The sequence below is a fragment of the Octopus sinensis genome, linkage group LG5 (genome assembly GCF_006345805.1).
Source record: "Octopus sinensis linkage group LG5, ASM634580v1, whole genome shotgun sequence".
Classification (NCBI taxonomy): domain Eukaryota; kingdom Metazoa; phylum Mollusca; class Cephalopoda; order Octopoda; family Octopodidae; genus Octopus; species Octopus sinensis.
In genome coordinates this window covers 42,943,296-42,966,907 of record NC_043001.1, presented here as the reverse complement: position 1 = coordinate 42,966,907, position 23,612 = coordinate 42,943,296, and the positions used below count along the sequence as shown (strand labels likewise).

The window sequence follows — 23,612 nt, the reverse complement described above, 5'->3', positions numbered from 1 at the left end:
TCTATATATTTATAGAGTAGAAGTAATATGAGGAAGGAATGTATTGTAAGAAGTGGGAAGTGTTTGGGAAGTGAGAGAAAGATGGAGGAAGATTAAAAATCACAGATAAATGTGCAGGAGGAGAAAAAGAAGAGCAAATTGATGCTTCATCCAAAGAAAGAGGAGGGACAGAAGGTATAGAGGAGGGAATTGTATGATTGGCACTGTTTCTATCATTGTGGTAAGGCTAGCTTGGAAAATGTTGCTGTTAATGCTGCTGGATATTGTTCAAAAGAAATTAACTTATTTGTCATTGCACAAGTAGTCACAAGAGGTGGGGACAAATGAAGAGAAAATGAAATATATCACCACATGTCTGCAAGACTTATAGAGGGGGCGGGTATAATAGATCTAATCCATACTGAAGGCGTATGCTGATGCAGATGTATATAAATATCAGCTATGTTGAAACTTTCATTAAAGGCTCCCACATAATATAGGGGAAAAAAGGAAAGTTGCTGCAATATTGCAACAGAAAAGTAACAATTATTGCAGTTTGATCTTTGAATCTCTCCACCTTCAATCAGTAAGTTACTTTTTATTTATTATCAAACTCAACTTCAGTTAAAACAAAGACTTTTTCCACAGCAATCGACCACAAGTATTCACATTTTATCCAGTGATGTAACAACATTTAATGTATATATGAGGTAATATCTGCTTAATCTGAAACTAAAAGTAAAGTATTTTGATTTCTTGTTTGCTTGTACGTGTATTGTAGTGCTTGTTTTATCTCACAGATGTTGCAGTGAGAGACATCATTCTGTTCATTGTACAGCATAGCCTTTAAATCATACTTTTAAAATCTTCAGCAAACTATTTCTTTATACTCTCTGTAAATTTTGCAATGCTTTAATTAAAAACAACGGTTTAATTAAAAATGTTATTCAACCAAATAAATGTTCGTTCCCATAAGACATGTATATTTAAAGCATGTTAACCTGATAAGTCCTACCCCTCACAAAACAATACATACCAGAATATGTATTCTCATTTCTGAAATCTAATGAACTGGCAGTCAATTACATGGCTCTCATACAATTTAGAACAATGGACTGTACCTCACCAGAGTGCCCACACACAGCAGGTGGATTGTACCAGAGAGAATTAAGTTTCTTTTCTTTATCTAGAGACACAGTACAGCAATGAAAAGATCTGGACTGCTGACCATTTGGGCTAATGATTTACACTTTTTGAACCCTGACTGAAATAACTTTCCTTTCAGTCTTTAAATCATAAATATATATATATAACATTTATTTATACCTTCCAAGATGAGAATTTAATATGGGAGTCTGTCAATAACATCACTTTAAGTATTTTATTTAGAATAACTACAATAAACATGATAATAAATAAAATTGCACAAAATGTGCAATAAAAGTTGATATCCTGCTTCAAATAAACAACACATACATTTGGAAATTTAAAATATGTACATTCCATTACACAAACTCACTAGTGGCATAAACGATGAGGCAGACCATGTGTCTTTAGAGTGAACAATTTTATATTCTTTTATTCTTTTACTTGTTTCAGTCATTTGACTGCAGCCATGCTGAAGCACCATCTTTAGTCAAATAAATTGACCTTTGTAAGCCTAGTACTTATTCTATTGGTCTCTTACCAAACCAATATCAGTTGTCAAGTGACGGTGGAGGACAAACACACACACAAATATTTACTTAAATATATATATATATATTTGTGTGTGTGTAAATATATATATATGTAAATATATATAAATATATAATATATATATATACACACACACACATATATATATATATACACATATATACATATATACACATATATATATACATATATATACATATATATACACATATATACATATACACATATATTATATATACACATATATATATACAGACACATATATATATATAAACATATATATATATACAGACACATATATACACATATATATATACATATATATATATATATATATATATATATATATATATACATATATATATATACATATATATATATACATATACACATATATATATATATATATATATATATATATATATATATACATATATATATATATATATAAAATATTATTAGAGACAAAACCACTATTTTGCAAAACAAACAAGGAAAGACTTATCAATACATAAACTTTTAATAAATAGTCAAAAAAACCGCCACTACATCGTTTCTTGTCTTGATCGACAATCTTCAGGTGGACTTCCAATAAGTCAGTTTCAAATATATATATATATATATACATATACATATATATATATATACAACACATATATATATACAACACATATATATATATATAACCATATATATATATACAGACACATATATACACATATATATATACATATATAATATATATATATATATATAATATATAATATATATATATATACATATATATATATATACATATATACAAATTATATATATATATATATATATATATATGCACATAAATATACACACACACACACACACACACACCATATATATATATATATATATATACACACACATATATACATATACACACACACATATATACATTTATATATATAGACACTCATATATATATATACACATATATATATATACACACACATATATATATATATATACATATATACATATATATATACACATATATATACATATATATATATATATATATATATACACATATATATATATGTACATATATATGTATACACACATATATACACACACATACACACACACACACACATATATAAAACGGGCTTCTTTCAGTATTTCTGTCTACCAAATCCACTCAGAAGGCTTTAGTCATTCCAAGGCTATAGTAGAAGACACTTCCTTAAGGTGTCACACAGTGTAACTGAACCTGGAACCATGTGGTTGGGAAGCAAGCTTCTTACCACACAGAACATATCAGAGCATATTTAGAAAATATGAATATATTTGTCTTAATGGATATCTTAAAAGTAGATTAACAGGGTAAAAAAATCAGGATGGTCATGCTGGAACATTTTTAATCATAACTGTATTTGATCAGGATTGACATAGGATTAATTAACAACAGCAACTTCAATATTTCACAGGCACTTATCTCATCTATCAAAGATAGATGAAATATAAAAACTTAATTTCTGATATAAAAATGATTAAACACAAAAATGCATTAGTCTAATATTCTAATATTCTACAGTATCTACCAGCTTCCTGCTTCTATATACAGTTTATTCAAAGAATTTTGCTTTAAATTTCCATATATTGATTAAAACATAAGTTGATTAAAATATAGTACCAGTCAAGTACTGGTGTTTATGGCATCAAAAATTCTCCTCTCCACAAATTTCAGACCTTGTGCCTAAACTAGAAATAATATATAAAATATTTTTATAAAAATGATGGTATACAGTAATCCCTCATCATATCACGGTTCACCTATCACAATTTATTATTTAAGCTTACGTAGATTCCGCCATGGTGTTGTCTTGCATTTATAAAATAAATATATACAAATTATAAAAATAGTTTTTAAAAATATACAGTACAGTACTGTTTCTACTTCATGGATTTTCACCTATCACAGGAGGATTTGGAATGGAATACTCCCAATAGTCATGGGATTACTGTATTTTTTAAAGACTAAATAGTAGAAAAAAATCCCAATAATGCTCATTTATTATTAGATAAGGCTATTTCAGATAAGTGACATTGTAGATTGTAGTTAATATCAGTAAATGATTTATCAATGGATAATGAACATTACCGTATCATTGAATTGGTTAACCATCAAATATAGTTATTTAATTCACCATTACATATTGACAATGTAATTACTAACATGCAACATTCTGCAACACTTATAAGATATCCTTTAATTGAATTATTCAATATTTGATACCTCTACACATGAATCAATAAGTGTGTATTCTTGTGTAAACACCAACAAATACCCTAACATATGTAAACAAATAGAAAATAGAATACTTCTAACAATAATGAATATACAATCACAATAAGATGGACTATGTGGTTTATTTGCTAATTAACTTCATGAAATACTGAAGATGATATATCAATGGTCAATATTAGGAGGTTTTGCAAATCTTGGAATGGAATGGATATCATGAGATTATGAATAGAACTTGGTTAAAAAGTAAGAATACAAGAGACAGTTATTTTGGATTCTTTAGTTAAGCAATTATATCACTATTATAACTAGATCAATTATATGGGTAGAATGACTGAATATATAACTCACCTACTAAAGAACATCTATAATAATCTACCAATTCAATAATCAAATCACTGATCCTGATAGAATATGCTGTAAAACTGCCTGATCAGCAAATAGTAAACATATCACATTGGTGTAGTTTACTCTATACAGTGTGTAAAATATAACAATCTTTATTGAAGTAGTATCATCTACCAGTTAGGGTTATATAAATGGCAGCTTCATTTGCTAAATAGCATCTCAGCAGCTGCCAGAATAAGGTAATTATATTTTCTAGAAAGCCTTTTTATGTATGTTTTTTCAGTCACAGATTAACATTTGACATGAACTTTTGTGATAAACAATTTATTGCAGGATTTGAACACAGTATCCTAGGCATTCTTGTTATGCTGTGCATCTCTGCATATGTTATGATAATAGTTTTGATAATTGTTAAAACTTTGCTTCTTGTTTCAAATGTATAAGTTTCAGATTAAGGATGATTATTAAAGCCAAAGTAGTGAATTAATTTATTTTTAAAAAAGTTTTGTACAGTAAAACCTCACCTTACGAGGACCTGCTTTACAAGACCCTGGGTTTAAGAGTTTTATTTTATAATAAATATAAAAAGGTTAAACAACCATTTTGTGCATGTAGCAATGTTGCAAAACGTCGCAACACTGGTTCTGACGCATCTACCCAGCTGCATATAGCGATGGAGTAAAATGACAGCATAAAATTTCATTGCTACTATGGGAAATGATTGCTCTGTTTTACAAGTTTTCACTTTACAAGCAGTCTCTGGGAACAAATTAACTCGTATATTGAGGTATTATTGTATTATGTGAATTTTAGTCCCTATTTCACGATAGTATCTCTTCTGTTTCTAATGATACTAAACTCTATGGATACTTCTATTATTGTCATACATCAATAAACAGACATTTACTAATGTCTTCAACACTGAAGGTTGAGTCAAAATTATTTAAAAATTTGTTTTCATGGAGACTTTATATCATTTAGGTAGGACTAAAATCAAGTCCTTTATTTCAAATGTTTAAAATGTCAACACTACATTAGAAATAAAATTATCATTTCAATCCCTACCAAAATATAGATGTATAGAGTAAAAATCTACATACAAGTAAGTATGTGGTTTTGAATGTATGTGTGGCATGAGCCTGTATGTGTGTGATATGTGGCGGGAAAGATAACTAGAAAACAGTATAAATAAAATATAGAGTAAATACAAAAAGAAAAGGTGAGATTAAAAGTTGGAAAAGTTCCATAATGCTCTAGTAAAAGTTGCAGCATTCAGTAATACATTAAAAATGCTTTCTATACAACAAAACCCATTAATTTATGATATCTTGAGCAATAAATATGCTTGTTTGAAGGGCTGAAGGTATTTACTGCAGCATCAAAAATATCAGCTGGATAAAGTATTCAAATATATTACAGCATCTATTTTATGGCAATGATTAATATTTTTCTTGAAATTACAATTTTTTTTTTATTGTACATGTGTTTTCACATTTTAAATGTTTATGCACACAGCCTTCAACATTTTACAAGGGTAAACCAGAAAGTAATGCAAATAAAAATTGCATTTTTTTGTGACTCACCCTTGTATGTAGTATAGTGTAGAAAAATATTGTCACTGAACATTGAAGGAAAATTCTGAAATAATCATCAACTAAATAATCTTGAAGATAATTTATATCTTCCAAAACGAAATAAATTTCCAAGTTATTACAGATTTTAGAAAATAACTTTCTGAATTGTTTGTAAGTGGATGTTAAATGATGATGATGATCCTAAAAACAGAAATTTTGGACTCACTTGTGTCCTATTTTTAGCAACTTCATCCTATTTTATCTTCAACACCTTATGCAACTGTAGCGAGAACCAACAGGGCATATGAAGAATTTCTTTGTAACAGGAATACGAAGAAGAGACTAGAAGTGAGATGAACTGATTGATTCAACCAAAGAACTTTTTGAATAAACTACAGAAATTCAACTATTTCAATAGTTGACACAAACAAAATTTTACTTTTTTATGTTACTATGTCTTCGCATATATCAGATTTGTATGTATGTAAGTATTTATGTATGTGTTTGTGTGTGTGTGTGTGTGTGTGTGGTGTGTATGTATGTATGTATTTATGTAATTATTCAGTTTCATTTCAAGATTTCTTGCCAATCAAGAAAGAGTCAGTTTCTAACCTAGATCTAAGGTTCATTCATCGGAATTTCAACAACATCAACAATGTATTTGTGCATGTTAATGAGCATGTGGGTAGTATTTGGAGTTAATACATATGCAGATTTGCATGTTTTGTTTTATGTATGTATTCTCATGCATATAGATGTGAAGACATGCACATATATATACTTAAATAATAAACTTCTGGAAAGTTTTACAAATTCTTACAGTTCCATTGATGGATTGAATTTGTAATCTCCTAATTAGCTTTCTCCTTTTGAGAAACCTAATTTCTCAAGACTGGTGCTTAGGCAGTTAGTTACATGTCTCAGGGCTTCAATAATTACAGGTATAAAACTGAACTTGTAAGCTAGGTGGAGTAACTGTAAATCTCTCAATAGTTCAGTGTAGGTGTTTTCTTTCACACAGAGCCTTAGCTTTATGCTGGCATCCACTGGGCAACTGATTTCCACTACTGTACATACGCATACACATACATATACATGTACATACATATGTATGTGTGTGTATGTATGTACATATGTATCACTGCATTAAACATCATTTCTTTTATGATTATATTTTGTATATCAATAGAATTTTCATACCAGCTAAAAGAATTTTATGCTTTTCTTCAACCAAAAATTACAACTTTCTGCATCTCAACATCTCCATTCATCAGATCAAATTGCAGAAACTATGGATCTACTGCATTTAGGACGCAGGTAGCTAGGATGAATGGATAATGTTTGTAAGGAATATTTATACTGGATTGGGAATATATATATATTACAACAAATTAAATTTAATTTACATTAAATAATACTCATGCACACAAATATGCATATGTATACACTTTATATATCTATGTACATGTGTGTGTGTGTGTGTCTGTCTCTCCATCTTTCTCTCTCTTTCCCACCCCCTCTCTCTCTAGATAAAGAAGGCAGAACAGAGGTTCATTGCTACTGGGTTAGAAGCTTAGGCTGGGTCAACTGGGTGAGCAGGGTCTGATGTGAAATAACCTAAACCCCTAAAACTCCAGAAACACCACTGTTGATGCATCCTAGAGCATCCACAAGATGTATCCCAAAACTAAAATGATATACACTATATCAATATAAACACACATCACACACACGAACATTAATATCATCATCATTTAACGTCTGTTGTCCATGCTGGCATGGGTTGGATGGTTTGATTCAGCTGGCATGCTGGAAGGCTGCACCAGACTCCAGTTTGATTTGGCATGGTTTTCTAGGGCTGGATACACTTCCTAACACCAACCACTCTGAGAGTGTAATGGGTGCTTTTATGCACCACTGGCACAGGTGCCATTTGTGTTACACCGGGGTATGTTTACATGCTACTGGCATGGGTGCCGATTTGTGTGACAATGGTATCTGCCATGACTGTGACTTTTCTTGACTTTATGGGTCTTTTTCTCAAGTACGACATAATGCCAAAAGTCCTAGTCAATGCCTCCATGAGGCCCAACACTCAAAAGGAAATCAGCCACCTTGCTTCCATCAGACCCAATGCTTGAAAGGATCTGAGCCAGCTTTGATTCCATGTGGCCCAAAAGATATTCTTTATGTGCTACCAGCATGGGCGCACTTGTCTTCACGGGCCCTCTCAAGCACAACACATTGCCAAATTCCTGGCAGAGTGAATTGCATCATGGTGCTGTTTTTCTCATAGACAGTGCCGAACTGACCCTACTATACTGTGTAGTCGGCAAAATCAAAAACAAACAATGAGCATGTGCAAAATTCAAAATATAAAAAATATAAAAATATAAAAATTCAAAATATAAAATAATCTAACCATTGCACCATGTATATACATATATTTTGTGTATATACATATAAATATATATATATTTATACGTATGTGTGTGTATATATATATATATATATCTCTCTCTCTCTCTATATATATATATATATATATATGGATGGTGATTCAATAATTTCTTCTCACAGCTGCTGGTTGTGGGCCTCCGAGAATGTTCATCAATATTGACACTCTGCTGGCCATCTAGGAAACGTCTGAACCACTCATACACTTGTATGCAGTTCATACACTCCTCCCCATATATTTTCTGCAACTTTGTGGTAGACCTCCAAGCAGGTATCACCATGACAACTTTTCTGTCATGGTCAATGCAATGATTACATGCTACACACCTTCCTACCAAGAATTGCTGTAAACAGTGGAAGTAAGCTAGAAAATTAAAACTTAGCGCATATGCACAGCAAAGTTCAAGATCAATCTGTGCCAAGCAGTTTCACTATGCATGCATTAGTCCGGATACTTACTGATATCAGATCTTGTATATTATATTTGTGTGTGTTGTGTGTGTGTGTGTGTGTGTGTGTGTGTGTGTGTGTGTGTGTTTGGATGACCTTCCTGTTACTATCTCTTAACTGTTTCCAAGCAAGGTCATATTTCATCATAATCAAACATGTTTACAAAGAATATTGAAAATAAATGACATTACTTGTGTGACAATGACTCATTTATCATGCAGTGTCAAGACAAGGATAGACACATACACACATATCAGATTTCTTTCAATTTACATCTACCAAATCCGCTCACAAGAATTTGGTTGGCCCAGGGCTATATTAGAAGACACTTGCATGAGGTGCTACAGATAGGGACTGAACCCACAACCATGTGGCTGAATAGCAAGCATATCAATCACACAGCAATGCATGTGACTATATTTTATTACATATATATATATATAAGACTAATCTGCTGAGACCCCCTTCGGTCATGACTGACCATGGGATTGCACCTAGAAAGTTACCCTCCCAGGCACAAGTCCGGACAAGGTTGTTTATGGAAGACCAGCAGTCGCCCATGCATACCGGCCTCTCTTCACGCCACCAGTGTTATCCAAAGGAAAGGCAAAGGCCGATACAGCTCGGCACCTGTGACATCGCAACTCATTTCTACAGCTGAGGGAATTGCAGCAACGTGAAATAAAGTGTCTTGCTCAAGAACACAACATGCAGCAAGGTCGGGGATTCGAACACAAAACCTCCCAATCGTAAGCTCGACGCTCTAACCACTGAGCCATGCGCCTTCACATAAGACTAATACATATTGTGTGTGTGTATACATATATATATATATATATATATATATATATATATATGTACACACACACACAGATATTATATTAGTCCAACCCATGGCAGCATGGAAAGCAGACAATAAATGATGATGATGATACATACACACACACACATAAAAGCACACATATTATATATGTGTGTGTGTACATACAGATATATATATATATATATATATATATATATATATATATATATATATATATATATATATATATATATATAATAGACATTATAATGGAATAGTTACTGTGATGCATTGTGTAGTATATATTGCATAAAGGGTCATGGGTAAGGCCAGAACAATGCCAAGATGTGTAGTGATAACTGATAGAAATAAATATTGCAATATAGGTGCTAGTTCATGCTTTATAAAACAAAGAATAGCAAGCCATGAAAGTTTGTTTTAAAATAATACTAGAAAATTTTCAACAGGTCTTAGTAAACTCATATGGTTGCTGAAGAATGAAAATATCAAGTATGGAAAAATATTAGTACTGTGAAACCTTATAAGATTCGGGACAAAAGATGCAATTTATGTCTGGAGGAATTATACCAGATATTTACTTCAGAAAATAAATTAGTTAACACTAGATAAGAAAGAAGTTTTAATTGCTTACACAAACAATGTTTTCTTAATTCCAAAAGACCCTCAACCACAACATGTTCATGAAACATTGGTAGAGAAAGCATTTTAATTTTACTTCTTGTCATAGAGCGGAGGGGACGGGGGTTGCTTATTTCATTTTGTTTTGTTTTTGAAAAATTGAAATTTTACAGAATTTATTTTTTTTCAGAATCATAATCTCCATATTTTTCTATGTATTTTGCCCCTAAATTTTTTTTTAAAAAGTGAAAATTTTAGAAATTTAGGTGAGTGGGGTGGGATGAGGGGAGGGGCGAAGGGAGGATTTAAATTTTGAAAAACAGATTTTTTTACAGATTCAGAATCTCTGCCCTCGATATAGTGTGTTCCTGTAAAAAAGAAAACAAAATAATCGCAAAAGGGGTGCAGTCCATGATCTTTACCTTCGCCAACCTTTTATATATAATTTAACCTAAAAAGACTTTAAAACAATAAAAGTAAAAAATAATAAGTTAGAAGAATTTAAAATACAACTGAATACTTCCTTTTAATAACCACATGATTCATACAGATTTGCAATTATTCACTACTACTATTAATAACCTTCACAAAATTCAAATAATATAATCAACTTTGAAATCCATCAATATGCCTTGTGACTATAAAGTATGTTAACCCTTTCATTACCAAACCGCCCAAAGCCGCCCGAAAAAAATTTTGGTTAATGTGACCAAACCGCCCAAACCTGCACGAATTTACCTATTCATATTTAAATGAGAATATCAGAGCAAATCTCTTTAGTACATTCGTGAAAACACGTGATTATGCTTCGTAAACAGTTAATCTACAGTTTTGTACAACGATCGACGTGTAATTTTAATTCCCTGAATTTTGGGAGATTTCTTTCCACATTTTTTTCGGCATCGATTTTTCTTCAACTTTGAAAATGGATAGGAGTTTCATGTTATCAAGCATTGATTCCGAATTGGAAAATTTGTGAAACAAATACTGGGTACTGTTGTGGATTTAGTTTTTATACAGGGAAACTTATGTTAGTCAGCATGGCTTAGGGTATGATGTGGTCTGGAAGTTATTGTTTGAAGCGATCAATGCGGAAACAAACTTACGCAGATTGTAAACAAACACAAAATGGGGGTTCAAATTTCGGTAAATTTGTGAAGTAAATACTGGGTACTGCGTGGATTTAGTTTTTATACAGGGAAAATAATGTTAGTCAGCATAGCCTAGGGAACGATGTAGTCTGGAATTTATCATTTCCATACCATAACCAGGGCCGTATATTATTTTTTGACCGATTTCTTTAGTTCGGTCAAATTTACAGTGGATTCCAATATTTCAGTTTATTCCACCTTTATGGTACACCTGTTGTGCATTAAATTCAACTGATGATATAGTGATGTGTACAATTCTTCTTTATCAAAATTTTGTTGCATACCCATTTGAATATTAGCTGATGATTCATTTTCTCATGGTGATGTTTAAACAAAATTTTAATATTTTTACTTTTTGCTCAATTTAAAATTTTAATATTTTTACCTTTTGCTCAATTTATCTGGATTTACCTGTAATTAAAGTCACTTTGAGACAAAAGTTATGTAATAGAATTGATTAAGAACCCTTTCTTTAATTATGTTCCAAATATCACATTAATATGTTGATAAGTAAAATAGTTACAGTTATTTAATGAAACAAGCCTAGATTCATGATTATTTTAGAATTTAATTGAAACTCATGAGGGGTGTATTTTGGTCAGAAATATATTAACGAAAGGGTTAAATCAATCAAAAAATAAATATTCTATAATTAACCCCTCCCAGCCTATCCAGGAACAATTGCTGACCTCAACAATGACTGCTGCTGATGCTACTGAATTTCACCCAAATAAACAGTTGAGAAAAACATCTTGTGGAATGTTCAGAGTTTACTACCACTACTACTACTACTGCTGCTGCTGCTGTTATTACTATTACTACTATTAATGGCAAGTCTAATCCAAACTAATTGAGGGGAAAATTCCTCTTCAAATAATGTCATATTTATATGCCCTAATGAGATTGTACCAATAAGGCATAAATCGCTGCATATGAATATGCAACAATGTAAAACAAATACATACATATATATATATATAATATATATATATATGTACATACATATATACAAACGTATATATATATACATATATACACATACATATGTACATACATATATACATAAATATATATACATACATATTGCAGCCTCTGATCAACACGTGTGTTTCTAAGCGCCTAGAATATCATCAAAAAATTTCTGAAAAGCTGCGAATTCTATTATAAATGATACCCAAGAAAGCCTTGAATCTCTTCCTGAATGATAAAGAATACACTTGAGGAAATATAAAGTGAAATATATTAAGCAGGAAGTATCTTTTGCGAATGTACGAATTATAAACATTGCAGGTAACAACATGTGGGTTTTACGAAATTTCTAAAATAACTGTGATTTTCGATCGGGAAAAAAAAAAAAAAGAACCACTATCTTAATAACTTTTGAGTGAAAACATAACAAGACAAATTTAATGAAAAACCATCTGGAATATATAGAAGGGAAAAACAGAAAAATGGAAAGCCCTTACGAATATACAAAATGTAAACAAATGTATTGAGCAGCACATGGTATCAGCATAACTTGAAAAGAAGTTCAAAATCTTCCACTGCCTTGGAAATACCCATCTCTTTGGAAGAACTAGATAAGTATCTCTGTGTATTTTCTGTCTTTTATTGAAGGCTATTATTAGGGAAAATTAGAAGGTTAAATCTACATAAGGTCTTTTCTCTGTTTTGCGTTTGACTTACTAGATTATTGATTATTGTAGAGAGGTTTAACTTTCATTACTCCTGATTTAAGAGAATTTCTGTAGTTACAGATAGGTATATATTTATTTGTTCCTTTATTTATTTTTCCCTATCCAAGTCGAATCCTTTTCAAGAGTTTGCATAACTTCTCTCTCTCTCTCTATCTCTTTACTTCACTCCATCATCCCATAATTCTTCTCTCAAACCCTTAATCTCTCTTCTACTGCTTTCTCTTTTTCTCTCTCTCTCTATTTCCTCTCTATAAATACATAGAGACACACACTATCCCTTTCTCCTTTTCTTTACTTTTCTCCATCACACCATCCTTCTCTCAGCACCTCAAACTCCCTAAATATTATATATATATATATATATATATATATATATATATATATATATGTGTGTGTGTGTGTGTATGTGCTTTGTATGTATGTATGTGTATGTATATATATATATATATATATATATATATATATATAGACACACTCTTTCTCTCACTGTCTCTTTACATCTCTCCATCATGACTCTTTCTCTGTCTCTTCACTTCTCTCTGTCACACCATATTTCTTTTCTCAGCCTCTCAATATTCCTAAATATATAGACATGAACAATCTCTCTCTCTCTCTCTCTCTCTCACACTCTTCTCTCAGCTGCTCAATTTCTCTAAATATATAGACACACTTTCTTTCTCTAATTCTTCACTACCCTCCATCACACTGTTAAATTATTAAAAATAAATAGATAGATAAATAAATAAAATATCCATAAAAATGTCCAGAACTTGGAGGAGCAAGGAATTGGCATTCTTTTAGAGAGCCTGGCACTGTGCTGAAGGAGATAACCCAAACGACATAATCACAGCTGTGCTGAAGAGCAATGGTTACACCAGAACATTAGCACAGATAGAACGAAAGAAGCAGGAGTTTACACGCTTCTATGCTCTTATACAATCCCATATCAGCACTCTTGATTTCCTCAGAGCTTACAACAAGTTTGCCAAAGAAACAGCTTCAGTGCACTGTAGGATAGAGCCACTCCTCTAAAAAGATGGTACACTCACAGGAATCCCAATGAGGATAAGTGAAATACTAAATGAGCAATTCAAAAGTATTTTCACTCCACCCCTTGGGCACTTTCAAGTCAACAATCCAACTGACTTTTTTACTACTGTAGATATAAAAACAGAAGCAATATAAAGGAAGATGATGTAATAAGGGCTATAGATGAAATGAACCTAAACTCAGCTACTGGCCCAGATGGATTCACAGCAATCCTTCTAAAAGTATGTAAGCGTGTCCTAGCAAGACCACTGTAGTCCCTCTTTCAGTGCTTCCTTGCAACTGGCAAACTTCTAAGAAAACTGAAGGAGGGTAAAATATGTCCTATTCATAAAGAAGGTAGCAGAGCGGAGGCCAAGAACTACAAACCTATCTCTCTGACCTCGCACATCAGCAAGGTTATGGAACGAATAGTCAGAAGGAAATTAATTGCCTTCCTTGAAGAAAATGACTTGCTGCCTGACAAAAGTATCACAGGTAATACAGAACCCTGAAGACATTATGCACCTGCAATGTGAGCTGGACAAAATATACAAGTGGGCTGAAAAGAATAGCATGCATTTCAATGCTGAAAAGTTTCAAGCCTTGTGCTTTCAGCATGCAAAACTAAATGCAATACCCATTAAATACACTGGATCTGGAGAGATTGCAATCCCAGAGGCACAGTCAGTGTGAGACCTGGGCATTTACATGAGTAATGATGCATCCTTCCATGTGCATGTTGCTAAATTGGCAATGAAATGCAGGTGGCTGACTGGATGGATTGTTAGAACTTTTAAAATGAGAAATCAGGAAACCTCTGGAGGACACTTGTCCTAAGCCACTTTGACTACTGCTCTCAGCTATGGTCACCAACTAGTAACAAATTAATCTTATAACTTGAGACAATCCCACAAAGCTACGTGAAGAAGATAGCATCTATGCAGCATATAAGCTACCAGGAAAGACTCAAGAGATTAAGACTCTATTCCTTAGAGCATAGGCAAGAAAGATATGCTATAATATACATCTGGAAGATCCTGGAAGGACTTGTCCCAAACTTTGGCAATGAGAGTTACACAAATACTAGAACTGGGCACCACTGCATAGTGCCAAGGACTCCTAATTTGCCATCAAGATATAGAAGATACTGCAATAGCCTGGGCTTCAGAGGTCCACAGCTCTTCAATATCCTCCTGAAGGACCTGAGAGACCTGCATGGGGTGGATGTAGGTGTCTTCAAAATAAAGCAGGACCTCTTACTGTCAAGTGTCTCAGATGAGCCAACTTCACGGCAGGAGGTGCAGATGAGGGCAGCAGCATCAAGCTCCCTCATGGACCAAATGTCAATTCCTAAAAAGTATTCGTGAAGTAAAATTATGTAGCAACACCAAATGGCGGTGCCCCAGCATGCCCACAACTCGTGAGCTGAAACTATATATAAAAAAAAAATACATATATATATATATATATATATATATTATATATATATATACACACACATATATACATAAATAAAGATAAAATCATTATAAAAAGAACAATCTTATCAGTGGCTACTGTGAAACAACCCCAACATGCTAGAAATAGATGTCAAAATGACTCTGAAACCACATAATGCTCTCCTTTAGCACTGATAGAAAGTGAAAGAATGAAAAAAAGAGATTTAGCGAAGTCTTTTTAGAGGTTAATTCTAGATCTAACGATTTCTGGTTTAGCAATGAAAATTACTCTGCCTTTATCAGTAGAATATACCAAAATAGTACATAAATGCAAATATATATACATACCATACATATACATATATTGACACATATATATGAGGCCAATCTAATTATTCATCTCATCATGTGCATTTTTGATCAAAATTACATCACAGTGAATATAATGATCAGAGTGAATAAATATAAAATATGTATACATAAATAAGGAATCGTTTGATCTAGAATCAACCTCTAAAAAGACTTTGCTAAATGTTTTTTATTCATTCCTTTGCTTTCTACCAGTGCTAAAGGAGTGCCTCGTGTGGTTTTAGAGTCATTTTGACGTCTATTTCTAGCATGTTGGTGCTATTTCTCAGTACTCTAACTTATAATTATATAGATATAATTATATATATATATGCACAACACACAGATATTATATATCTGTACATATATATATATAGAATATCTAATCATATCATATACATGATATGGATAGATGGACAAACAGATATTTGAAGAAAGATGTTCTTAAAAGTTATCTACTTTTATTTTTTAAATCTTAGAAAAACAAAATGACACAAAAGTTTTGGAATGAAAATTTTATATTGTGTGCTTGGATTGTTTGATTTTCCCAATACATATGTTAAGGGGTGATCTATATATCAGGTTGAGTAAAAACTAAGCAACATTATGAACCGTGAAGAATTTGTACCAGATTTTTGCAGAGTTTTGATTTTTTTAAAAACATCTTTTTGCAATTGTCTGGTAATACAGATATAAACTTGCCCAAATGCATCAATAAATTAACATTGATTTTTTTTTCCACCATTGTTACAATAATATGAAATGGAACTGTCAAAGTGCGATATTTGAGCAATTTTGCTATTCACCTTCAAAAAAGGATGTAAAGAAGCTGGAACTGCTCACAATATCAACAAAACGTTTTGTGAGGAAATGACCAGTGAGTGGTCAGCTCAAAAATGGCTTAAATGATATTGCAATGGAGACCTGAGCCTTGAAGATCATGAGCGTAGTGGACACCAATCTGTCATTGATGACAGTCAATTAAAGACTGTCATTGAGAAATATCCAAGTAAAACTCAAGAACTGGCAAAAGAACTTCAAGTTAGCCAGAAAACTGCCTGCAACCATTTGTATGCAATTGGAAAATCAAAAAAGTTTGACAAATGGGTACCAAGGATTTGAATGAAAATCAGAAAATGTGCAGATTTGAAATTTGCTTGTTACATTTTCTCCATTTCTCAACCATATTGTAACCTGTGATGAAAAGTGGATTCTGTACAATAAAAAATGTTCTTTGCAGTACTTGGACCAAAATGAAGCACCGAAAACCTTCCCTAAACCCGAGCTCTTCAAAAAGAAGGTAATGGTGGCTGTTTGGTGATGTACTGCTGGACTCATCCACTATAACTTCTTAAAACCAGGAAAAACCATTATTGCAGAAACATATTGCCATGAAATTGCCAAAACAAAAGAAAAACTGCTACTCCTCCGTCCCAGACTGGCCAATAAAAAAGGGTCAATCATTCTTCATGACAATGCTCCACCACACATTTCACTAATGATGCTCCAAAAGTTGAGGAACTTGGCTACAAAGTTTTTCCCCATCCAGCTTATTCCCCACACCTTTCTCCTACCAACTACCACTTTTTCAAGCGCCTTAATGGTTTCCTGCGTGAGGAGTTCAAAAATGAAACTGATGTTGAAAGAACATTCATAGTACACATCAGCTCAAGAACTCCAGATTTTTATGTTACTGGAATAAACAAAATTGTAACTCAGAAAAAATGTGTTGATCGTAATGATACTTTCTTTGATGAATAAAATTTCCGCAAGTGTGTTGAAGTAGACATAAAAATGATGACGATATAAATGGCTATGTAAATCTGCTTCTTTACCTGCCCCTACAAACTCTTTGCAAAATTTATCCTGAACTTATACTACAATTATGTCTCTATGTAAATTTGTGTGTGTGTGAGAGAGAGAGACAGACAGACAGAGAGGATTTCATGTATGCGAGAGTGTACATGCATTTGTTAGATATTTGGTGATAACATAACTTTTATCATCTTTACTACCACCCCTACCAGAGCTTGTCAATTTCAATGTTTCTCTTTAACTTATGTTAACTCTCTTTGTATCTCCCTTTTACTCTCTCTCTCCCTCCATCTCTGTATACAATGTAAAGTATGACTGGAAAAAATCTATCAACCAACCAACCAACATTTATATCAGCTGTTATTAGCATTCCTCTAAATGCTGCTCTCTCTGCAACCTTATGAACCCCTTCAGCTCCTAACACTTGTTCAATTATATCTTAAACTGCTTTGAGAAGATCTCAATACACATGTGCCTGAAATTATTATTGTTGGTGAGTTTAATACACACAACTCCTCTTAACCAAGCTGATAAAGGAGCCTTTACACATTTGCACAACTTGAATTGTGCTTTGATGGAGTTCATCTTACCTCATTACTTTAGCCAACACTAAAATCTGCAGATATACAGGTGTAGGTTAGACAGTGGAGGAGAGTGTACACATGTATATACCGTTACACAGTTACCCACTGTATTTTGAAGTGTGCAGTAAGGTAGAAGCAAAACGTCTGAAACAATAGATCTATGAGTCATGCACAGTCCTTCAACTATTAGTGTCATATATCTGATCAATCAAAGATTACTAAATCTACACAATAAATTGTCTTAATTACTCCTCCTTCCAACACAACTGGCGATTGCTAAATTTTCTGTTGCTCTGAACTAACAGCACCAGTTACAGTATATTCATCTAAATGTATCTCTGCTCAAGACATTGACATTGTAATTATTCTTGATCCCTTTCCCAACTAAGAGACCTGTAATAGCTCTCTCCCATTCTTCATTTTCTTTCATTCTCTCATGAAAATGATATCTGAAGTCAATTTTTCCTAATGAAATGTTTTGTTTAAAACATAACAGTACAATATTTAATGAAAACCAATAAACTAATAACATTTTTTTTTCTTGTGATATTTTCAGTTCTTATCAGAATACAACATGAAGCAGTATTTCAGCAGCCAATTAATAATTTTCATCTTCTGTTGTATTGGAGTGATACTGTCTGGAGAAATTTGGGAAGGGAATCATGAAAATTCTGACAAGAACTTACTATCATTGATCACCAGAGCTGCAGTAGCAACACGAGACAATGCACTTATGGCACCACCAAGTGGATATCAAGGTCGAATGCCATCATATTATATACGAACCCAGAGAGGACTCAAAAGAGAACCAAATTGGATATGGATGCCATCCCATGGTTATGTTCCTGTCCCAGAGCCTTCCAATGCTAGAAGTTCTGAAAATCGTGGAAGTACCATTCTGAGATATGGTTAAATATGAAATCGTCTTGGAATAACACGAATCTTTAAGTAACTGCCAACAATGGATAACTCTGTATTTCTCTTGTTTCTTACAATGACACATACTTTTTGGATTTAACATAGAAATAAATTTACAATATCTTTAAAGCAATTTGTTTGATTCTTATTATGGGTGTATAGTGATGTTCTTAGTTTTATATTAGTATCATTATTAAATGTAACAGAAAAAAATTTAAAGCAAATACACATGGTAATAAAACTTATTTCTAATAACAAAAGCTGGAAAATATGATCACATCAAAGATAGTATAATAAAACAATTTTGAGAAAGTAACAATTTTGTATTTTTGTCCAATGTAAGAATCCTTCTTGATGTAAATATGTTACATGTATATATATGTCCACTCTGCTGAATGATTGGTGTTAGGAAGGGCATCCAGCTGTAAAAACCCTGCCAAAACAGTCAAAGAAGTCTGGTGCAGGTTTTGGCCCAGCCAGCTCTTGTGATACCTTCCCACCCATGCTAGCATGGAACATGGACATTAACTGATGATGATGATGATATATAATTAGATAAAGATGGTTATGGGTGGTCTATGGGGTTACCCTGGATGTCATGTCCATAAAGCGCTTAGCTTTACAGCATCTTTTTAGACCCTAATGGCCAATGGCCTATGACTCATAGACCAACTATAACTATCTTTATCTAATTACTCTACTGCTCTATAACTTAGAGTGTGCTTCTCTTTTGGGTTTGTGATTTACTGACAATATATATGAACAAGAACTTTGTTGAATGACTTTCATGTGGTGTAGTTAGAAAGATACTTTAGAGGTTACTGGAAAAGTAACTGAACTTATGAAACAATAAATAACCTCTAAATTAGGTGCCTTAATCAAGTATCTAACTTAGAATTTATCAGGCTTTAGTACATAAGACTGCAAAGTGTCTGGATAAAAGTATGCATAGAATTTTAAAACAAAAGACTTTTCTCACAAAATAATGGAAACTGAGTTCAGTTACTTTTCAAATAATCTCTAAAGTATATTTCTAACTACACCATATAGAAGTCATTCAACAGCTGCAAACTTCTTGTTCATATATATATATATATATATACACACACATATATATATATATATATATATATATTATATATATATATACACACACACACATATATATACATATATATATATATATACACACACACACACACACACATATATATATATATATATATATATATATATATATATATATATGTAGGTCCCGGGTTGATTCGGGGTTAACCACAGTAAGTAAGGTACTCAATACATAGCAGAGTAAAATTAATTTATTATATTGTAGAAGCTCCTTCTATATAATAACAGTTCTAGTCCTGTAGAAGCTCCTTCTATATAATAAATATATATATATATATATATATATAATATATATATATATATATATCATCATCATCATCAATAAATCACAGATTCAAAGGAGAAGCACACTCTAAGTTCATATGATGTAAAATAAGTATGATTCATTCTTTGTACAAATTGAATTTCAAGACTAAAGTTTATTTTGAGAATAGCTAAAAATTATACAGAGCATCAGATATTTTGTTCAAAGACAAAATTCACAGAATGAGGTAAAAACTGATGACAAAATATGTGTAGTGGCAGAAACTTAATTATTTTGAAATCTGACAAAAACTGGGGTAAAATGTAAGGGTAGCTGAAATTAATAAAAATAGACATTAAGAGAATTGATGAGGAAATTTAGTCTTGTTAAAGACATAGTATCTCAACAAAAGTGTCTATGAAAGAAGAAACAAAGACAATATGTAATAGTATTTAAGTAAAGTAAATAGTATATAATATGAGAGTAAAGTTGAGAAAGTCTAATTTCTCTTGAATTAAAGATGAGTAAAAGTTAAAGTTAACTCATTTGATATTTAAAATTTGAAATCAAGGGATAATTTATATTTTAATTATAAGATAAATCTTAGATTTCATCCAATGTACTTTATTTGTTATATTTGAAACAATTTTTCATTTGTTTTTCTAACCAACACAGAAACCAGCAATTGATAGATAGTAAGAAGAAGCTAAAGACATGGAAAGTAGTTTTTATTAAGTATTTGGCTAAGGCGGTGAGCTGGCAAAATCATTAGCATGCTGGGCAAAATACTTAGTGACATTTTGCCCCTCTTACATTCTGAGCCATTTTGCCCCTCTTACATTTCAAGGTCGATAAAATAAATACCAGTTAAACACTGGGGTTGATGTAATCAACTCATCCCCTCCTCCAAAATTGTTGCCCTTGTGGCAAAATTGGAAACCATTATTAAGTATCAGGCTATCAAAGTGATTTATTAAATATTAGGCTTATCTGAGTGGTTTACAATCAAAAATATTTTAGCTACAACCATCCTGTATTTCCTTGTATACATGAAATATCCAATGTGTCCAATTTTTAAGATGATATGGTGTGATTTGAGGAAGACTTGATAGCTATTTTTAAGAGGTCAGTGACACTAGAGAAACTATCTTGTTTGCTAGGATTAATCAGGTAGTACAGGAAGGAGCTACTTCCAATGACTGGTATAACAGCATGAATGGTAATTACCACAAAGGCAATGGAAAGGAACCAGAGAGAAGGAAATTCCACAAGTGTTAAACTCAAGGACTGAATCATGAAAGTAACAAAAAGAGCTTCAGCAAAGTTAATTCCGGATGGGAATAACAAAGGCAAGATATTGTTTGGGCTTATTCAAAGACACAGAATCATAAATAGCATGTTTTTATGTGATGCAACATCAAGAGAGAATTTCATCCCAGAAGAAGCTACTCTATTATGTATTCTTAATTTGAAAAAGTATTTCAAAAGTCACCCTCAGTCTAAGTGTTAAAGAAACTAGTGATAGATAAATGGTTTGAAAAAAATTTAGGATGCAGTTAGATTTCGTTGGTAGTGACTTCAGTAAGGAATTCAGTGTACAGACACATCTATTGAAGTACTTAGGACTATAATACTAGAATTTAGGATTGGTTATATTTGGGCCCTTTATATACTAAGCTAAGATTTTTATACGTTAACCTTGTTCTTATAGCAGCTTCTGTGGTAGAGTTGCAGAAGAACATACATGCAGGCATAAATAAATGCACACACATAAAACAAGCAAAATAATGGAGAGGTTAGTGTGGATACCTGGATCCCCTTTCGTTTGCTATATACATAAATAAGGCATATATAAAACATATGTTTGACTAAAGGCGGTGCTCCAGCATGGCTGTGGTCAAATGATTGAAACAAGTAAAAGAATGAAATATATATCATCATCATCAGTTTAACATCCGCTTTCCATGCTGGATTGGGTTGGATGGTTTAACTGAGGTCTGGCAAGCCAGAAGGCTGCACCAGGCTCTAATCTGATCTAGCAATGTTTCTACAGCTGGATGCCTTTCCAAATGCCATCCACTCTGAGAGTGTAGTGGGTGCTTTTTATGTGCTACTGGCACAGAGACCAGTCAGGAATACTGGCATCGACCAAAGTCGAATCGTGCTTTTTACGTGCCACCAGTATGGAAGCCAATCAGGCGGCACTGGCATCAACCACGCTCGAATGGTACTTTTTATGTGCTACCCACACAGGAACAGTCAGGCGACACCAGCATTGACCACACTCATATGGTGCTTTTTACATGCCACTGGCATGGGAGTCAGTCTGGTGGGACTGGCATCAACCATGCATGAATGGTGCTTTTTACATGCCAGTCAGGCAATACTGGCATCAGCCATGACAATAATTTCACTTGACTCAACAGGTCTTCAATGATTGAAGGGTACACTTAAATGGGCCAGTTATGCGATACTGGCATAGGCCATGGCTACATCTCACTTGGCTAGCTGGGTCTTCTCAAGCACAGCATATCTCCAAAGGTCTTGGTTGCTTATCATTGCCTCCATGAGGCCCAACTTTCAAAGGTCATTCTTCCCCACCTCATCCTATGTATTCCTGGGTCTACCTCTTCCACAGGTTCCCTCCACTATTAGGATGCAACACTTTTTCACACAGCTGTCCTCATCCATACACAACACATGACCATAACAGCACAGTTGTCTCTCTTGTACACCACATCTGATGCTTCTTATGTCCAACTTTTCTATCAGGGCGCTTACACTCTGTCATGTATGCACACTGACATTACACATCCAGCAGAGCATACTAGCATCATTTCTTGCTTACACATGTCTTCAGCAGTCACAGCCCATGTTTCACTGCTGTGTAGCATGGCTGTTCACACACATGCATCATAAATCTACCTTTCACTCTGAGCGAGAGGCTTTTGTTACCAGCAGATGTAGGAGCTCTGAACTTTGCTTAGGATATTCTTATTCTAGCAGCTACGCTCTCAGAACATCCACC

The 23,612-nt window shown here is 32.9% G+C and overlaps 1 protein-coding gene and 1 long non-coding RNA gene across 2 annotated transcripts in view; one reads left to right on the top strand and one right to left on the bottom strand.

Annotated features, from left to right (window-relative positions):
* LOC115211679 overlaps positions 1-23,612 on the bottom strand; it is a 226,936-nt gene that overhangs the window by 127,886 nt on the left and 75,438 nt on the right. The gene's annotated exons all lie outside the window — the stretch shown is intronic.
* Positions 413-19,341, top strand: LOC115211680. The gene is made up of 2 exons (XR_003881678.1): positions 413-565; positions 18,851-19,341. It is a non-coding gene; the product is annotated as an uncharacterized LOC115211680 (long non-coding RNA).